Genomic DNA, 21,412 nt, shown 5'->3' with positions numbered 1-21,412 from the left:
TGTTTCTTATCTAAATTTAAACTGGAAAATAAAATAAAAAAAGTCTGCTTGAGACTTTTAAAAAATATGTTCTGACCAGGAGGAAAATGGCATGGCACATGTTTCTTACAAACCATAATTGATGGCTCTTACCAATTCCAGCATCTATTTACTACTGAGAAACAAGATGCTACGAGGATTAAGCTGTGATTAATTACTCATCTTATTTTTAAACATAATCTCTTTGTAAGGGAGCAACTGATGTGTTACAAAAACTGGCAACACTTTAAAATTATACTAAGACAAAGTAATAGCAACCTAAGAAAATTACCACAACATTAAAGTTTCTTCCAGGGTTAACAGAATTATTTCAAAGTGGAGAAAAAATACCACTTTCTATCATGCCTATGAAATGTGACCTGAAGAGACAGAGAGACAGAGGCAGAGAGAGAACAGAACTATTCCAAGAAAAAAATCTTATATATGAGCTTTATTTTCTCTAAATCAGTAATTCCACATTAGGACAGTTTTTATTGAATACTTTTATTTCAAAAGAAATAAAAATTGCATCATATAATAAAAGTAGGAAACTTAACAATTCATAGTCTAATAATTTCATTACAAAATTTACTGAGAAAAATGATAAATTTAAGCTTTTGTTGGGATTCGGTTCTTTATAAGTGATCGTGTTTTCTCTGTGTGTACAGTTAGTACAGAAAGAAAAGCTAGAAGCATATTATGACATACTTTAATTATGCTAAGATGGGGATTTATTTTGCAAAGGCAAAATAGCTCATTATGGCTAAAATTTTTCTTATTTTCATATAAAAGCAACAATAGGAACAGTTTAGTTATCCTTAATTATACTGATATTAGAAAATACATAACATAATGCCAATATGATATTACAACTGGTGTTGCAGACATCTCAAAATACAAATAACTAGTTTGAAAATAAATTGCTTCTGATAAAACCAGACATTGGAAAATCATATAGGTGCATTTCCATTTTGTTTTGTTTAGATGTTTTTAAAAATAACATTTTAATAATACTTGTTAGTATGACTCTTAAAGCATCTTATTAATTTGCTGATGTTTTCTCACCTTCTAAATTAGGTTTTAGCACTCTGGGTTGATATAATATAAATTATTTATACAATATAACAGAGGCAGGTGATGTCTGCCATATGCTTTTCCAGGCAGTTAGATGTGACTGCAGAGCTCATATCCCAGTTCGGGGCTGTGGACCACGATAGTGTCTATGTGTCTCTTCAAAGGCAAAGCACTTCAGGATTTCGGAGCCACGGTGTGACAGAGAGCCCACCCCACTCCCTTTTCCTAGAAAGGGAAGCCAAGTGTTTGGGTGACAAAGGTTCAATAAGGTAGTCAGCCTGGATCCTTGAGTAAATGTGTGGGACACAACCCTCAGTGACCCATGGTAGATGTGAACAATGACAAGGAATGTTTCTTGTATTAATTATGCAATTTTAGTCCAGTTGATCGATTGAGATAATGATTGTGTGCATTTATATAAAGAGTTCAACACAAATCTAATTATAAAAAGAGTCAATATTAATAAATACATGAGTATATTCAAAAGCTAGTTCTATTATAGGTCATAGAGACATGTGTATCAGAAAACTGTAAGTAAAAATCTCCTTATTTTATGTTTAAATGTGTTCTGTATGTGTTGTATAGAATGTCTGCGTCTAACACTGAGAGTCCTTGCTTTTGCATTTCTTTAAGTCATTTGGAAGGAAAACTTGAGAGTAGGAGTAATTTTCCCTCCTAAATTATCAGTACAACAGACACATGACACCAACATAGAAAATTATCTTCAACTATAAAACATAAAGCATGTTTGGGCCACTTGGGCTACAACTATTATGGAGCGTTCTTTGAAAACTTTCTGGGCACACCCTGCTCTAAGACCATGTTCATGTTCAAAAAAAAAAAAGCTGGAGAGAAATCTTTCTCCAGCACTTTGACCAATGCCTCTTCCTCACCTCTCCTACTTGCTGCCCCTTCTCTCCTGTGCCTTTGATGTGACATGTGACAGCATTTTATTTAGTGTTCCTAAATCCTACACTCTATGCTGTTTCCCTACCTGTGAGTTCATCCCTACCTGTGACCTCCTCATCTCTGGCTGATTCCTCACTGTGGGAGCAGCTTGTGTGGTGATAATTTTCACTAAGATGACCTGTAGGAACCTCAAAACCTCAAGCAGCTAATACATTTCCTTAAAAACCAATCTATCTCTTCGTCTGTTTCTCCCTCTATTCCTCCGTCACCTAATTTCTGTGCCTTCTCTTCTTCCACACAGCTACCCTTACCTGACACTGGGTGTGGAAGACGTCACCAGTTGTTTAGAGGCCTCTACTGGGTGTAGCCAGAAACATGACTTACACCACAGATAAGGATTTCAAGATGAGTCAGTATCACACAAAGTTGGTGTTTATAGAGGATGGCATATTCAAAAGCTGGAGTGAGAGAAAGACTTGCCTTGCGAGCTGTCTTAACAGCTGCAATGCGACTTTGTGTCTTTTGATGTTACATTTTTCTCAGGATATACATAATAACTAGGTTTAGGATTAAGGCCTAAAATTTAAAGAGAATAATGAGCTGGTTTATGTATTTCTCTAAGATAAAGAATTTCCTTCATAAGCTTATAAGGGGGATTTAAAAGTGCAGTTTGTGCATGAGGAAAGGATGCAGGGTGTAAGACACATGAGTCCCACCTAACAAGAGTGACTAATACCATTCTGCTGTCATCTGTCCCCCTGTCCATCTGTTCTCCTCTCTCACCCCAATATGGGAAAGGACAAAAGAAGCTGAAGATGCTGGGACTTCCTCCATTTCCCAGACCCTGGCCCTGACAAGGGTGCCAACCATGTCCATATTCCACATTCTTTGAGGGCACTGCCCCAACAGATGAATCACGATCATGTGATTTGTCAAAACAAAGACATTTAATCACGATTGGTCAATACAGCCATCTCTTTGCATGTGACCTCCTTTGTGCAAATAGCACAGAAGAGGGTGTGCAATCGATTTCATGCAGGGTTACTGGTGGATTTTAATGACAGTGAAAACCCTGACAAAGTTCTGTAGAAGAGTGTCCTGCAGTGCCTGGAGGCCAAGGAGAACCAGGATGAAAACATGCAGCAAAAGTCGGTCTATGTGATATTCCTATAATTGCTGAGAATAAAATTGAAAACAAGGCTACAGTGCTCAGCCACACCTACCTAGAAATATCTCTCTTCTCATGAATGGTTTAAATTAAGTTGTTTACACAGTCACAGAGCTGGTAAGCATATTCAAAAAAATTTATGAGAATGCCACAAAATAAATGGCATCATAATTCTTTTGCTTCAAGGCACAAACCTACACGAATACTGCAGACAGCAGTCCACGTGAAGAGTATGCTTCGCCACCCTTATGAGTCACCACTTCTGACATAATTTGCCCCTCCCAAAATGTATCCAATACTTTTACATACCTGTCACCAAAATATCTGAGGAAGCAGTCAATAACCTTACCCGGTTGTAAAGCCTATGGACCACAGCTTGGCAAGATACCCCAGTGGTACAATAGTGACACTTCCTTCTTGGGGATAACCAATAGCTTTCTAACTGGACTTAATGCCAGCTCAATAGGAAGGAATTCGTGTCTGGCATAGCCAACTATCCATGGCTGGAAAGGTTATAGACTCTATAGAAGAACCTACTACTGACGTTTTCCCAAATCAATATAGTTTCTAACTGTATTCTAAACACTTATCTTGATACTAACAGAATAGTTTAGATCGTACACCTCATCAAAGAAGTTTCTTTTTGCAGCAGATGGAGACTACCACAGAGATCCACAAACTGATCAAAATGCAGAGACAAAAAAAAAATAACCATAGGGTGTCTATCTCCAGTTGGCACCTCTGAAACACAGCCGCCACATCAAGGGCATGGGAACCTTGTGGATGAGTGGACAGAAAGAGTGAAAGAGTGCAAGGCCCCGAATGCTGACTTGAGACAATGTCTTACAGACATGACAACGACAATGCACCATGAAATCTCAATAGCATGGGTGTCTAAAATAAAACCTACATAATGACTGCACCATTTGACATCCCAACATTGATGGGGGAAATTTCTCAAGCCCCCATCCCTAGATGAAGAGCCACAGGTAGTCAAAGGCTGATAAGAGCAGACAATCAGTTTTCTCCAGGGACAAGCTGTCTGATAGGTTATCCAATACCAGTGATCAGCCATAAATACAATTACATACAAACTGCACTAAATGAAACTCTCCTCTCTCTTCTCTCCCTCCTCTCTCTTCTCTCCCTCCTCTCTCCTCTCTCTCCCTTCTCTCTCTTCCTCTGTGTGTGTGAGAGAGAGAGAGAGAGAGAGAGATTGTTGTATGTAACAATAATTACAGACAAAACCAGGAAATCAAGAGGAGTTGGGAAGCATAAGGGAAGCTGGAGAGGGAGAAGGGGAATAGCAATGCCATCAATACAGTACTCGTATACGAAATTCTCAAAATTACAAACTTTTGCACCCATTGAGTCTGATTTGGGGGGTAAGGAAGGGGAGGTGAATCTGGAAAGAGTTGAGGAAGGGGATGAGTATGAACAAATCACAACACTGTGTGAAATTCTCAGAGAACTCATTAAATCTTTAAAATAAAGAAGTAATAAGAAACCAGCAGGTGCCGAAAGAGAAGCCTCAGTGGGTAAAAGCACTTGCTGCTCTTACAGAGGATCAAGTTCGGTTCCTCGCACTCATAACTGCCTGTGACTCTCAACCTGGGAGATCAGATGCTCTCTCCTGTCAGACATACACAGGCACTCCCACCTATACATAGAAGTAAAATTAGTTTTAAAACAAGCAAAAATCCTTGACTGTCAATTATATAGAGTAAAAGTTGGGTGATGTCTCAATTAAGTGACTAAATGCAGAGCATGGATTTAAAGATATTTAAAATATTTTATGTGACTTAACTTCAGGTAAACTCAGTACACATTTTCATAATTAATGATTGTTCCAAAGTGTAACATGGCAGGAAGGCACCATCCTCACAGATGACAAGAATATCCATTGAGAGAAGAGTAAGTAGAGGCTTGCATCAAAATCTTGCATCATGTAAAGTAGAAAGCTGGAGTCCAGATGAGTATATGGGAAAAATCAAGATATTCACCAAAGGGCATATAATGAAATGGCAGAAGGCTTAAAAATTAAAAAGAGAGATAATGTAAGGCCCTGAACAGTACCAAGCAAGACACAATATGCAAAGGGAGAGAGGTCAGAACCTACAGACTAACACAGGGATTTTTCCAAATTCGTGCCATACTTACATGAGTGACATTTCTATAGAAGTACAAGACAAATGACACTTTTCTCAATCACCAACAATGTGAAACATCTTCAAGAGTTCTGCTAGACACCTGATTGTCTTTCTGTCCTCAGAAAACAGCATTACAGAAGCACTCTCATGAGCAGACCATCCAGAGAGTGACCAAATGTAGCAGTGAAAGATACAGAGTATTGTGTCTGGAGATGGAATGCAGCATTATTTCTCTAATTTGTCAGTTGTTAAGAACATACAATATGAGGGGTTTTCTTCCTTATTAACTTATGTCAATATTTATATTCTTGATTTTCTATTATTGTGGGTAAAGAAAAACAAAAGATCTAGACCCACTGGTAGGTGTGTGAGAACTTGTTTTTCGTGTTTCTGTCTCATCTCAGCCCTAAGGCTAGCAGAATGATCTTGCTCAGTGAAGGAAAAAGCATGAGAACCAGCATATTATGATCGCTGTTCCTCTGTAAATGGAGAGACTTTTCATATTCCAAAAGCTGTGATCCCTCATACTGATAGATCTGCCTCAAGTTCTGCCAAGTCAGCTGTCAGACTTGAAAAACAACAACTCCACAATGAGGGTATCCTGGCAACTTAGCTTTCCATTTTTCACTGCTACTGCTTGTTTGTTTCATTTTTTAGGGCTTTGTTTGTTGTTTTTTTTAAGTCTTTAGGTTCATAATAAAACTGAGTAACAGTTACAAACTTCAGCACTCCTCAGCATAGTGGTCCATTTTTGTAACTGATGATGTACCATCATTTGGCATCCCTAGTTTAACCTTAAGGTTCATGTTTTCACTAAAAAAAATAATAAAACTGTTCATATTAATGCAGTTTGGTGAGATATGGCCATACATAAACCAGCATACACTAATCAAATCCAAGCTCCCTTTATCGACAGCAGCCGAATTCTTTTCCTAGCCTCTAGTAATCACTATGATTAAGAGAATGCCATGAGTATTACCTTTTTGTGCTTAGCTTATTTCACTAGCATAGTGGTTTCCAGTTCTATCTACATTGCAGCAAATGACAGAATTTCACTTCTCTTTGTGGCTGAATAATATTCCTTGATGTATTTGATGCTTACTTTATCCATTCATCTAATGGCTCTAGGTTGGTTCCATTTCTTTTTAGTGCTGTACATACTATGGATCTGAATACATGTATAGTTACATGCTTTCATCATTATGTATCCATGTGAGGTATTTTCACTAAACATTCCCAGTTCTCTATTATCATTCCCCTCCTACTTTCCCCCTGACAACCACAGATCTTTTTTATTATTTCCAGAGTTTCACCTTTCCTAGAAAGTTTCATTTCAGAACCAAAGGGGATGGAGACTTTTCTGATGGAGTCCCTTAGTTTCTTCATGTGCACCTGTTTCCTCCATGATTTTCCATGGTTTTCCAGTTTATTTCCTCTTAATACTAGGTAACAAGATATGGTCTTGGTGTGCCATGGTTTACCCACTAACTTACTGAGACACATTTTGGTTGCTTTCAAATTCAGTTAATTATGAATAAAACTACTCTAAGCATCTATGTGTGGGGGTTTTGGTGTGGACAGCTGTTAATTCGTTTAGATAAATACCAACAGTGTGGTGATATGTTGTCTATACTCTAACAAATAAAACTTGCCTGAATATCAGAGGGCAGAGCTAGCCACTAGCTAACCATAGAGGTCTGGAGGTCTATACAGACAGACAGGAAGTGAGATGGCTGGGCAGAGAGAGGAATACAGGCAGAAGGAGACAGGAACTCAGCCTCTTTTCAGTCTCAGGATTCCGTAGAGGTAAGAGCTCTAGTGGCTGCTGCTCTGCTTCTCTGATCTTTCAGCTTTCACCCCCTCATATCTGACTCTGGGTTTCTATTATTAAGACCAATTAGAACTCGTGCAACAACAGAGGCTATTATTGAGTCACTTGATAAGACTGTTTAGTTTCATGAGAAGCTATCAAACTTTGTTTTCAATGTGACTGGCCCAGAAGGGAGACTACCTCAAGGAGACAAAAATATATTTGGGAAAAAGAAGGTGTCTCCCATGAAGGATGCTAGGAAAACCCATATCTCCATGAAGATGGCTGAAAACTCAATCCCTGTCCTTTCTCTTGCCCTCTAAAGAATTAACTCACAAAACATCAAAACATAAACTCAAGATATGAAACTAGAAGAAAACACCTTCACATTGGATCAAGTCATGATTTTTCTAGACCAACTCCAAGAGTACTATAGACAAATGCTACCTCAACCAACTAGGAAGATCTATAGAACCAAGGAAACAAGTCACAGAGAGACCAGGAAGGAAAAAATCAAGGGATCAGGGAGAGAGAGAGACAGCTCAGCAGTTAAGAGTGCTTCCTTTGTCAGGCAGTGGTGGCACACACCTTTAATCCCAGCACCTGGGAGGCAGAGGCAGGTAGATCTCTGTGAGTTCAAGGCCAGCCTGGTCTACAAAGCAAGTTCCAGAACAGCCATGAAAACCTGTCAAAAATGCCTCTTCCTCTTACAGAGAACTCAAGTTCTGTTCCCAGCACCCACATCAGGTGGCTCATAACCTCCTGCAACTCCAGTAGGGAGTTCAAAGCTGTCTTTTGGAGCCTGCAGTAAGATGCACCCACAAGTACACATAACCACACTGACTCACATGCATATATATATAATCTAAGATAAAAGCAAATAAATAGAAAATGAAGGAATAATCAATAAAATGGTATATATATTCATATACTTATTAGTATAATTTAAACTATAAAAATGAATGTCCTTCCCTTAACTATGGATTCTTTTTCCACAGTGTTAGTTACCCACGGTCAGCTATGATCTGAAATTATTAAATGGGAAAATATAAAATAAGTAATTAATAAGTTATAAAATGAGGATTCCACCTCTGTGATTGGAGGGGACAGCTTAGCCAAGATTACAGAAATCAGCAGTCACCAGAACAGGAGTCCCATGCTGCCGGTCCCTGCCCTGGGGTCCTGGGAGAGGTAGTACCTCCTAACAGGCACATTGCTCCAATGTGCTCCTAATCTTCCTGCTTCAGGGCTTCCGTGACTGTTAAAGTGGCTTTTCTCCTGGGCACATACAGCGGAGCTAGACTTGCCCCAAATGCTGCCTTCCAACAGCAGCCTGTCCAGCTACATAACTCCTCTAAAACTTTAATTCTGCAGCAGTCTGTTCCTACCCAAGTGCTGAGAACCAGACCCACAGCTTAGTGCAGTAAGGGATGTCTGTGTTCAGTGTGCAATGTTTGGGATGTGTGGCAGGTTACAAGCTGGGGCACTTCAGTGTCCCCTTCTGTGACTAACAGCTAGGACACAAGCACTGCCTGGAGTCTTCCATTTCATGGCTACCTTCTCAACAGCCTATCAGGTTCTTTTAAGGGCAACCCCATTTTACAGAAGTACACATTGAGGCCCTGCTGAGCTAAGCGATTTGCTCAAGACAGAATGGCTGGGAATGTTCAGACAGACAGGCAGGAAGAACTTGTGTTGGAAACCTTTCTCTTAATTATGAAATGACAGTAATAATGACAACCATGATCTATCACTCAGTTATTTGGGCCACAGCCTGTTCTAGGCAACAGGACACATTTCTCTCACATTTTTAAAGAACTCTCACAAGGGTGTGCAGGTGTTGGAGCCTGGGATTTGAATGGAGAAATGTATAACACAAAACAAACACGATGATGGTAATGGAGGAGGAGGGCCGGGACAAGTCATGAAAATGGTGGCCAATTAGGAACTAAAAGTAGGTATTTTGCTTCTTCAAAGAATTTCTTGCCAAAATCCTTGATGGTCCAGGGAAAATAGAACCGGGTCTAGAGAAGAGGCAAGCAAAGAGGTTCGGAGGCCTCATCCGGTCTTCACGTGTGTCCACAATCTTCTACACAACTCCCAGATATTGCTGCCTTGTCTTGCCTGTCTTGAACAAGAAACTGGAAGTCCAGAGACAGACAGATATGGAAACCAGCTCACAGATTAGAGGCTGAACTGAACCTACATCTCTATAATCAAGTCACTTTTTCTTTAAGGTTGTCATCGCCTGACCGAGGGACCAACCACCTTGCAGGACCTGGAAGCTGAGAGAACCCCATGATGCTTCCATTTTGAGTTCTGACTCCTTGTCCCCCACCTCCTCCTCCTTCCTCCTACCCATCCACAGCTGGTTCATTGTACCAGACCCGTGATTCATTGCCGCTAGTGTTCAAGCCTGAGCTCAGCTCTCTGGGGACCACATTGGAGGAGCTCGGTAACTCGGGGCCTCCACTCTAAATTCCTATTAGGCACTCTAGATTTAATAGCTGCTATTAATACAAATTATGCTTCATTAAGCATGAAGCTAAGAAGACCAATGCTCGAAGGCTTCAGTTCAATACCAGACTGAAGGACAAACAGAACAGCTATTTTTAATCCTGGCAATGTCAGTGGGGAGAGAGCAGCCAGCCACAGTGTGTGCCTGTCACTGCTGCTGCGAATCGAGTTTTTCACAACCTCAAGTAAATATCCCTTATTTTCATCCCACTGCATGTGATGGAGGTAAACATTTCCTACCCTTGAGGGATGGTGGTTTCCACAACTTTTCTCTTCAAGCATGTTCCTGTAGATCGTGAGGAGGGACAGGGAGGGAGGACCTACCAGCAGGTGTCCTCCTAGAGCTGCTTTTTGGAATCTCCCTGAGTGCTAGCTCTCTGTCAGCTCTCTGCTTCTTCCTGGTTATTTCTCGATGTGAGCTCTCTGCTCCTGCTTCCGGGCCACGGCTGCTTGCCTGCCACCAGGCTCTTCCCAATGGTGGTCATGGACTCTAACCATATGAAACTGTGAGCCCCGACTCTTCTATAAGTTGCCTTGGCCATGGTGTCTTACCACAGCAATAGAAAACTAAGACAATCATCCATGCCACATTACCCTCTCTGTTATCTATAGACTGTGTCATGCCCAAAGCCATCTCAAGAGGAGACAAAAATCACCAAAGCAGCATTCATCAGGAACAGGAGTCAGTTCCTGTTTAAACAAACAAACAAAAAGATCTAGGTCGTACATATTGCAGGCTTTAAGGCCTCTGAAGTTACTATTTAACTCTGACATTGATACACACAACTACACACAGACTACAGATAAAAGAATGCATATGGTTACATTTTAATAAAACTATTACCAAAAAAAAAAAACCTCATACTTTCCAAAAGTGATTGTGGGCCGCATTTGTCCTGTAAGTCACATTTCCCCCTTCTGATTCAATTCTGAGGCAACTCAGACATTTTTAGAAAATGTACTAGTCTTTCCTAAGCATCCTTACAATATATCTGTTCCCTACAAAGCAGTGACGCTGACATTTGTCTAGGATAAAGCAAATGGCCTTCCAGAGCAGCATCATGATGTCACTGCCATGTCCGTATTGGCTGGAAGTATTTATCAGCCTCAATGTGCTTAGCCAGGCCCGTGTGGCTGTCACAGGGATGCTGAGGAGTCTTCTTGCACTCTGCTACATATTAGATGCAACGCATGACCATTTTTATCTGTTCTCATACTGGAGAATGCCTTCGCTGCAAAGAATTCTGCTGATACCTTGGTGCAGCCTGTGTCAGGGTAGACATGTGTTCAGCTGCTCTTCATTCCCACCCTATTTTGAGAAGCACCTTGAGTCGTGTACACAATTGAAGGAGAAGAGCCTTAAAATGATGCCCTTCCCCCCCCCCAGTGAAAGATGGCAGCACTCATTCCAAGACTGTATGAAGAGCAGGATGTGTATCATCTGACAACAAACGGCATTTCAAAAACAGAATATTTAAATAAGAAGTGCGGGGGGTTGGGGGTTCTGTTCTAGGTCAGATGCAAAACTAGTTAAGTGTCTACAAGGCAATAAAACCATAACGTGGGAAGAAGGGGTTATTTGCTATTAAACAGAACTACAAACTAGCATGTAACTTTATGATATCTGGGCTCGACTTCACCATAAACAGCAAGGTCAAGTACAGGTCATTCTCACAGATAATTAATCCTCCATCAGTGCCATTCACTATTAATAGAAGAGCTGCATACGTATTTGCCTTACGTAATTTTTCTTCACATTCCTCTAAGGGACACAACATTATCATAGAGGATAACCTGGAAGGTGCAAAGGGAAGCATGCTTGGGGGAATGTCTTTAAAACAGCAGAGCTGCTAAACAGAACGCTGGTGAGGCCACTCAATGTAAAGGAGCCACCACAGACAGTACCCTGTTGCCTCAGGTAATCTGCCATCATGAGAGGTTCTGCTCACCCTTCCAGTGCGCTGGATTTATGCATGACCTAGGTGGAGAGCAGTTGTAACACCCACAGCTCTGTTGGCCTTTCTGGCCTTCAGGCCACCAGGGAGAGTTGAGCACATCCAACTGTACTAACACAGGCAATGATGAGATCTTGCCAGCCTTGCTATGCCTAACAAGAAGTCACTAAAGCAAAACCAAAAAGCAGAAAAACAAAAAAAAAAACTTACACACACACCAAACCAACAAAAAACAAAACTACAAAATAGCAAATTTTTATTGATCCTAATAGCACCTCACTTCATAATACCCTTTAGAAAGAATTCATACCTAAACTTGGCCATTAACACAGACAGTTAAATACAGTTACAATACTCCCAGTACATAGATGGATATAGGAGCCAGAACAGATGTGGTGGAGGGTGGGGGCAAATGGAGTCTGAGAAGACTTCTGTAACCTCTGGGGGAGGAGGAAGGTAGTTAGAAGGAAGTCTTCAGTTTCTTCTACTCAACAGACTAGACAGCAGGGATTGATCAGTTTCATTGCAAAGGACCAGAGGAAAACATCCTGGGCCATAGGTCACAAGTTTGACAAGAAAGTAACAATAGAAAACACACACACACACACACACACACACACACACACACACATACACACACACTCACGGATGTGACTGGGTGGACAGGAACAAGCAGTAGGCTATACATATATTTGACTTCCCAGCCACATTTTGCCCACCCCTACTGCAAGCTTCAGCAGTCTCCCTAAACCAATATGAAGACCTCATTCTATAATGCTGAATAGCTCCTAAGACTCTCTTCCTACACCCCGCAGTACTTACAGCCTTAAAGCTAAGTAAACTGTTGGTTTACTTTTGCCAACATCTGCTGTGAGCTTCATCATTTACAGGCAATTAGTGCAACAGTCCCCCTCCATTTGGCAGCCACTGAGAAGCTACACACAATAATAGCTCCTTCAAGTGGGCAAGGGACATGTGGAGGCTGAGAAACAATGTGTTGCTACAGCAGATGACAGTGCCTCGGTGGCTCTGAGCTCATGCTGAAAGGAGGGAAAGCTCTCAGGCTTAAGGACATAGGCCACTGCCCCACATGGTTGGGGGTGGGGTTAGATGAGGAGTGCTTGGTACCTGTGGTGCTCACAAGGGGAGTTTGGGCGATGAGGTAGTCCTTGATCATACCCAAATCATTCTAGCATCCCGACACGAACATGAAGGTGGACCTGGGCAGAGGTTGAGATGGGGCTGAGGAGCCAGAAGCAGAAGAGCTATATAAACTAGACCAACCATGGGACAATTGACATAACATGGCAGCTACAGCCGGAAGTCACAGGACAGAGCTCTGAACTTTTGCTTGAACAACAGCTGATGAAAGCTGGGGAAGACAAAAAAAAAAAAAAAAAATCAGGCAATGTCAGCTGAGCTATCTCTATTAGAAGCCACCCTCTACTATCCTTAAGAAAAACATCCTCAGAAAATGCCTGGACATTTTTCTTTGGAAAAAAGCAGAAAAGGAAAGATTACAAAAATACAGTATTTGAGATGGTGAGTTAAACCTTTGGAAAAACTGCTAGTGAATAAATAGTACAAAACTCTATTTTTTTGCGTTCAGAAGGTAGAAAATGTACTGAAAACAAAGCCTTTGAAACACCACCATTTCTACTCCAAACCTGACCCAGCCAACCCAGGAAACCTAATGATGAGCATAGCATGGAAGCAGCAGCTAATGTATTGTGTGCTTGCTGTCACAACCTTGTGTAAAATATGCTACCCACGGGAGAGGAATAGGAAAGGTTGCCCTGTATCCCCCACTGCCTGAACCCCCATTTCATACCCATGAGTGCTCATATATTCCCACCTTTCCAATCAAAAGGCTCTGTGGAAGCCGGGCTGTGGTGGCACATGTCTTCAATCCCAGTACTCTGTGAGTTCGAGTCCAGCCTGGTCTACATAGAAAGCGCCAGGACAGCCAGGACTGTTACACAGGGAAACCCTGTCTTGGGGGAGGGGTTCTATGGAGCAAGGTGTGACCATACACACCCACCCTTTCAAATATTAAGCCACATTTCTGTCAGCTAGTACCAATGACCAAGCTAAATGCAGGCGTGTTGTGAAATATTATAATATATGCTACATTTGTTCATGCTGTGGAACATTTGTTTAATGATACAAAGATGTGTTGGATTATGCTGCATTTGTTTAACTCTGTGAAGCTGTGTTACTTTGCCTGTCTAAGACACCTGATTGGTCTAATAAACAGATGAATGGCCAATAGCAAGGCAGGAAAAGGATAGGCAGAGCTGGCAGGTAGAGAGAATAAATAGGAGAAAAAGAGGGGGGGGGGGGGGGAGAAGATCAAGGAACAAAAAAAAAAAAGGAGAGAAAACACCAGAGGCTAGCTACACAGCCAAGCACAGGAGTAAGAAGTAAAGAAGGATATGCAGAAATAGAAAAGGTAAAAGCACGGAGACAAAAGGTAAATGGCCTAATTTAAGTTAAAAAAAAACTGACTAAAATCAAGTCAAGCATTCATTAGTATGTGTGATTTATTTGGGAGCTTGGTGGTAAACCCCTTAAAGAGTCAAAGAGCCAAAGAGTTAAAACAAACAGGCAAACAAACAAGTAACAAAACAAAACAAAAAACCCAGCCAACTACCTTGGTGTGCTTCTTGACTACTACAGAGGCTAATGCAAACATTAAGAAACAAGTTTTGGCTCTGGAATCTCATTTTGAGATTCATGTGGTAAGTATAACTGGGCTACAGAATCTGTTGTTGCCCACCAAGCATCGATAAGCTGATAGTATGCTGTCCAAACTGGACAAGCAGGACATGAAAGAGACTACTGTATTTTGCCAAGATAAGGCAGGACAATCCTTAAAAATTCCTGCTTCACAGGAAAGTCTGTCAGATATTCTAGGCTAAAGATGGATGCCACAGTGTTAGAGGACCTTGGGTACCTGCGCAGGCAGTCAGATGTCTGTCACTTGTAGAGATTTTGAAGTGGCTTGTTCTACATTTCCTGTTTACTCAAGTAACATTATATCCTTCTTGGGTATTTGAAAAGTTAAAGACAAGATAGTTATAGTTATACTTTTCCTTAGTTATGATAGAAAGTAAATTAGGTAAAAAAAATTTGGACTCACCAAGATAGGATAAATAATGGAGTACTTTCTTTGAATCTGCCAAATACAAATGGATTGGGTATTTTAAATGTAATTCTACTTGATAAATGTTCTTTTTATTGTATATAGTTTTACTATGTTAGAGTTAAAACCCTTTCCTTTTTATTTAGAAAAAAGAGGGAAACGTTTCAAGACTTTTGATTACATTGTGTAAAAATATATCACTCTGTTTGGTTTAATAAAAAGTTAAACAGCCAATAGTTAGGCAGGATTTCCAGGCACAGTGGATGCTGGGAAAAAGAAGGGTGGAGTTGTTAGCGAGATTCAGAGGAAGTATGAGGTTAACAAGACACAAGCTATATGGCAGCATGTAAATTAATAGAAATGGGTTAATTTAAGTTATAAGAACTAGTTAGGAATAAGCCTAAGCTATCTGTTAAGCTTTCATAATTAATAATTATGTGTCTTGAATTTTTTTTTTTTGTGAGTCTTTTTTTTTTTTTTAATCATTTTTTATTTTAATTTTAAATAGCTTGTTTCACATGTCAATCCCAGTTCCCTCTCCCTCCCCTCCTCCCGCACTCCCCTTCCACCCTCCCTCCCACCCTATTGCCAAATCCCTCCACATAGGGGATGTCTAAAGTCTATCATTTCACTCTTGGTAGGGTCAAGGCACTCCCCTAAGAGTCCAGGCTGAGAGAGCATCTCTCTTTGTGCCATAGGCACATGAAGACAGATTGTATACCAGGGATAGACACTGATCCACAGCTCAGAGCCCCATAGGTTGCCCAGGCCTTCTCACTGACACTCACATTTGGGGGGTCCAGATCAGTCCCATTCTGGCCTCCCCACTGTCGGTCTGGGGTCCAAGAGCACTCCCCTGTTCAGATCAGCCGTCTCTGCTGGTTTTGCCAGCCCATTCCTTGCCAATTTGCTCATCACTCCTCTCTCTCTGTCACTGGGTTCCTTGGGTTCAGTTCAGTGCTTAGTTGTGTGTTTGCCTCTGCTTCCATCAGTCCCAGGATGAAGGCTCCCGGATAGTTATAGACATCAAGTTCATTATCAGGAATGGGCATTCGAGGTGGTCCTTCCACTATTGCTTAGCTTGCCAATTGATGTTATACCTTTAGATCACTCGAGGTCACTCTGGTGCCTGATCTGTCTTCGATCCTATGATTCCCTCTTCCCCCTATTTTACCCCCACCCCCTCAACTTCCTGTTCCCCCATGACCAACTCCCTTCCTCTTTACCCCCTCTACTCTTCCCAGGTCCCACTACCCCCCCTCGCCCTGTTCCCCATCCATTCAGAGGATCTTGTCTCCATCCTCTTCTCTTGGGTACTATGCATATATGCATATCTTTTAGGTTCTTTCCTGTTTCCCAGACTCTCTATCTGTGGAAGTGCAGACTGGCACTATCCTGATCCATATTTAAAATCCATATATGAGTGAGTACATACCATGTTTGTCTTTTTGCGACTGGGTTACCTCACTCAGGATGGTTTCTTCCAGTGCTATCCATTTCCCTGCGAATTTCAAGATTCCATTGTTTTTTTCTGCTGAGTAATACTCCATTGTGTAAATGTACCACATTTTCTCTATCCACTCTTCAGTTGAGGGGCATCTAGGTTGCTTCCAGGTTCTGGCTATTACAAACAATGCTGCTATGAACATAGTGGAGCAGATGCCCTTGTTGTATGAACCTGCCTCATTTGGATAAATGCCTAAGAGTGGAATTGCTGGGTCTAGTGGTAGATTAATTCCCATTTTCCTGAGGAATCTCCATACTGATTTCCAAAGAGGCTGTATGAGTCGGCATTCCCACCAGCAATGGAGGAGTGATCCTCTCTCTCCACATCCTCTCCAGCATAAATTGTCTTCGGTGTTTTTGATTCTAGCCATTCTGACAGGAGTAAGATGGTATCTCAGAGTTGTTTTGATTTGCATTTCCCTGATGGCTAAGGATGTTGAGCACTTTCTTAAGTGTCTCTTGGCCATTTTAGCCTCCTCTACTGAGAATTCTCTATTTAGCTCTGTACCCCACCTTTCAAGTGGATCCTTTGGTGTTTTGGAGACTTGTTTCTTGAGTTCTTTGTAAATTTTGGAGATTAGCCCTCTGTCAGATGTAGGGTTAGTGAATATCTTTTCCCATTCTGTGGCCTGCCTTTTTGTCTTTTTGATTGTGTCCTTTGCCTTACAAAAGCTTTTTAGTTTCAGAAGGTCCCATTTGTTAATTGTTGATCTCAGTGCCTGTGCCACTGGTGTTATGTTTAGGAAGTGGTCTCCTGTACCAACTCGTTGAAGAGTATCTCCCACTTTCTCTTCTAAAAGTTTCAGTGTGGCTGGATGTATGTTGAGATCTTTGATCCATTTGGACTTAAGTTTTGTACAAGGCGATAAACATGGATCTATCTGCAGTCTTCTGCATACCATTACCCAGTTATGCCAGCACCATTTGTTGAAGATGCTTTCTTTTTTCCACTGTACAGTTTTAGCTTCTTTGTCAAAAATCAGGTGTTCATAGGTGTGTGGGTTAAAATTAGGGCTTTCGATTCGGTTCCATTGGTCTACCTGCCTATTTTTGTGCCAATACCAAGCTGTTTTCAGGACTATAGCTCTATAGTAGAGCTTGAAATCAGGTATGGTGATGCCTCCTGAAGTTCCTTTATTGTATAGGGATGTTTTGGCTATCCTGGGCCTTTTGTTTTTCCATATAAAGTTGATTAATGATCTTTCCAGGTCCTTGAAGAATTGTGATGGAATTTTGATAGGGATTGCATTGAATCTATAGACTGCTTTTGGCAAGATTGCCATTTTTATTATGTTGATCCTACCAATCCAAGAGCATGGGAGATCTTTCCATTTTCTGGTATCTTCTTTGATTTCTTTCTTCAAAGACACAAAGTTTTTGATATACAGGTCTTTCACTTCCTTGGTTAACATTATCCCCAGATATTTGATGCTGTTTTTGGCTATTGTAAAAGGTGATGTTTCTCTGATTTCTTTCTCAGTCACTTCATCATCTGTATATAATAGGGCCACTGATTTTTTTGAGTTTACCTTGTATCCTGCCACTTTGCTGAAGCTGTTTATCAGCTCTAGGAGTAACCTTGCGGAGTTTTTTGGGTCACTTATGTAAACTATCATATCATCTGCAAATAATGAAAGTTTGACTTCTTCTTTTCCTATTTGTATCCCCTTTATCTCCTTTTGTTGTCTTATTGCTGTAGCTAGAACTTCAAGTACAATATTGAAGAGATATGGAGAGAGTGGACAGCCTTGTCTTGTTCCTGATTTTAGAGGAATTGCTTTGAGTTTCTCTCCATTTAGTTTGATGTTAGCTGTTGGTTTACTGTATATTGCTTTTATTATGTTCAGGTACGTTCCTGTTATCCCTGATCTCTCTAGGACCTTTATCATGAAGGGGTGCTGGATTTTGTCAAAGGCTTTTTCAGCATCTAGTGAGATGATCATGTGGTTTTTCTTTCGCAGATTGTTAATATGGTGGATTACATTGATAGATTTTCTAATGTTGAACCATCCCTGCATTCCTGGAATGAAGCCTACTTGATCATGGTGGATGATTTTTCTGATGTGTTCTTGAATCCGGTTTGCAAGTATTTTATTGAGTATTTTTGCATCAATGTTCATGAGGGAAATTGGTCTATAGTTCTCTTTCTTAGTTGTGTCTTTGTGTGGCTTGGGTATCAAGGTAATTGTAGCCTCGTAGAAAGAGTTTGGCAGTGAGCCTCCTGCTTCTATAGTGTGGAATACTTTGACAAGTATTGGAATGAGCTCTTCTTTGAATTTCTGGTAGAATTCTGCACTGAAGCCATCTGGGCCTGGGCTTTTTTTGTTTGGGAGACTTTTGATGACTGCTTCTATTTCATTAGGGGTTATAGGTCTGTTTAGATTATTTATCTGTTCTTGATTTAGTTTTGGCAAGTGATATCTATCCAGGAAATTGTCCATTTCCTTTAAATTTTCAAATTTTGTGGAGTACAGATTTTCAAAGTATGCCCTGATGATTCTCTTGATTTCCTCAGAGTCCGTTGTTATGTCCCCTTTCTCATCCCTGATTTTGTTAATTAGCATGTTCTCTCTCTGTCTTTTGGTTAGTTTGGACAGAGGTTTGTCTATTTTGTTGATTTTCTCAAAGAACCAACTCTTTGTTTCATTGATTCTTCTCAATGTTTTCCTGGTTTCTACTTGATTGATTTCAGCCCTCAATTTGATTATTTCCTGGCGTCTGCTCCTCCTGGGGAGTTTGCTTCTTTTTGTTCTAGAACATTCAGCTGTGCTATTAATTCTCTAGTATGACTGTTCTCCAGTTTTTTCATGTGGGCACTTAGTGCTATAAACTTTCCTCTCAGCACTGCTTTCAAAGTGTCCCATAAGTTTGTGTATGTTGTGTCTTCATTCTCATTGAAATCGAGGAAGTCTTTAATTTCTTTTTTTATTTGTTCCTTTACCCAGGGATGGTGCAATTGTGCATTGTTCAATCTCCATGAGTTTGTAGGGTTTCTGCGATTTGTGTTATTGTTGAATTCTAATGTTAATGCATGGTGGTCTGATAAGATGCAGGGGGTTATTCCAATTTTTTTGTATCTGTGGAGATTTGCTATGTTTCCTATTATGTGGTCAATTTTAGAGAAGGTTCCATGTGGTGCCGAGAAGAAGGTATATCCCTTTGTATTTGGGTGGAATGTTCTATAGATGTCTGTTAAACCCAGTTGGGTCATAACTTCTATTAATTCTTTTGTTTCTTTGTTAAGTTTCTGTCTGGAGGTCCTATCTAGCGGTGAGAGCGGAGTGTTGAAGTCTCCTACTATTAGTGTGTGAGATTTTATGTGCATTTTGAGCTTTAGTAATGTTTCTTTCACGAATGTAGGTGCCTTTGTATTTGGGGCGTAGATATTTAAAATCGAGACTTCGTCTTGATGTATTTTTCCTTTGATGAATATGAAGTGCCCTTCTTCATCTCTTTTGATTGATTTTAATTTGAAGTCTAATTTGTTAGATATTAGGATTGCTACGCCCGCTTGTTTCTTGGGGCCGTTTGATTGGAAGATCTTTTCCCAGCCCTTTACTCTGAGATAACGTCTGTCTTTGGTGTTGAGATGTGTTTCTTGTATGCAGCAGAAGGAAGGGTTCTGTCTTCGTATCCATTCTGCTAGTCTGTGTCTTTTTATAGGTAAGTTGAGGCCATTGACATTGAGGGATATTAATGACCATTGATTGGTGATCCTTGTTTGCGCTTGATTTATTGTTAGTGAAGTTATTTTGTGTAGTTTCTCCTCCCTTTTTCTTTTAGTGTTTTGTAAAGTATGATTCTATATTGCCTGTGTCTTTGTGAATGTAGTTATCTTCCTTGGCTCTAGGTTTTCCTTCTAGCATTTTCTGTAGAGCTGGATTCATGGATACGTATTGTTTAAATCTGGCTTTGTCATGGAATATTTTGTTTTCTCCATCTATGGTAATTGAGAGCTTTGCTGGATATAGTAGTCTGGGCTGGCATCCTTGTTCCCTTAGCGTTTGTAGGACATCTGACCAGGATCTTCTGGCTTTCATCGTTTCCATTGAGAAGTCAGGTGTAATTCGGATAGGTCTGCCTTTGTATGTTACTTGGCCTTTTTCTTTAGCTGCTCTTAATATTTTCTCTTTGCTCTGTAGGTTTGATGTTTTGATTATTATATGGCGAGGTGACTTCTTCTTCTGGTCAAGCCTATTTGGTGTTCTGTAAGATTCTTGTACTTTCATAGGCATATCTTTCTTTAGGTTAGGGAAGTTTTCTTCTATGATTTTGTTGAATATGTTTTCTGTACCTTTAAGTTGAAGTTCTTCACCTTCTTCTATACCTATTATTCTCAGGTTTGGCTTCTTCACGGTGTCCCATATTTCCTGGATATTTTGTGTTAAGGATTTGTTGGTTTTGAGATTTTCTTTGGTTGACGATGCTATGTCCTCTAATGAGTCTTCAACACCTGAGATTCTCTCTTCTATCTCTTGTATTCTATTGGTGATGCTTGCATCTGTGATTCCAGACCGTTTACCGAGCTTTTCTATTTCCAGCATCCCTTCATTCTGTGTTTTCTTTATCGTTTCTATTTCAGCTTTCAATCCTTCAACTGTTTGAGCTGTTTCCTTAATTTTCTTGGTTGTTTTTTCTTGGTGCTCTTTAGATTCTTTGAGAGATTTGTTTATTTCTTGAATTTTTCCCCCATTTCATGGATTTTTTTGTTTGTTTTTTCTTCTATTTCTTTAAGGGATTTCCTCGTTTCTTCCTTGAGGCTCTCCATCATCTTCATGAAATAATTTTTAAGGTCTGTCTCCTCTTCTTCATCTATGTAGTGCTTTTCAGGTCTTGCTGGTGTTGGATCCCTGGATTCTGGTGGGGTCGTGTTGGTGTTTCTATTGCTGAGTGATCTCTTATTCTGTCTTCTTCCCATCTCTTCTTCCAGTGGGTGCTGGTGGGGGCTTTCTGTCTCCACTGGTCTCCTTCTTTACTGCAGCTGAAGCTGAAGCTGGCCTCGCTGGGGTTGGGGTCTTGGAGGGGCTGATCTCTTTCCTGTGTGGGCGGCTCTTCTGAAGCTGGGCTCGCTGGGTTGGGGTCTTGGAGGAGCTGATCTCTTTCCTGTGTGGGCGGCTCTTCTGAAGCTGGGCTCGCTGGGTTGGGGTCTTGGAGGAGCTG

At 40.7% G+C, this 21,412-nt stretch overlaps 1 long non-coding RNA gene across 2 annotated transcripts in view; it reads right to left on the bottom strand.

Annotated features, from left to right (window-relative positions):
- Nucleotides 1-21,412, bottom strand: part of LOC110342865 — a 118,679-nt gene that overhangs the window by 57,675 nt on the left and 39,592 nt on the right. The window lies entirely within an intron of this gene.

This window comes from Mesocricetus auratus, unplaced genomic scaffold (assembly GCF_017639785.1).
Source record: "Mesocricetus auratus isolate SY011 unplaced genomic scaffold, BCM_Maur_2.0 Super-Scaffold_100691, whole genome shotgun sequence".
Lineage (NCBI taxonomy): Eukaryota > Metazoa > Chordata > Mammalia > Rodentia > Cricetidae > Mesocricetus > Mesocricetus auratus.
Note: the sequence above shows the minus strand (reverse complement) of the source record. Positions and strands in the feature narration are given on the sequence as shown.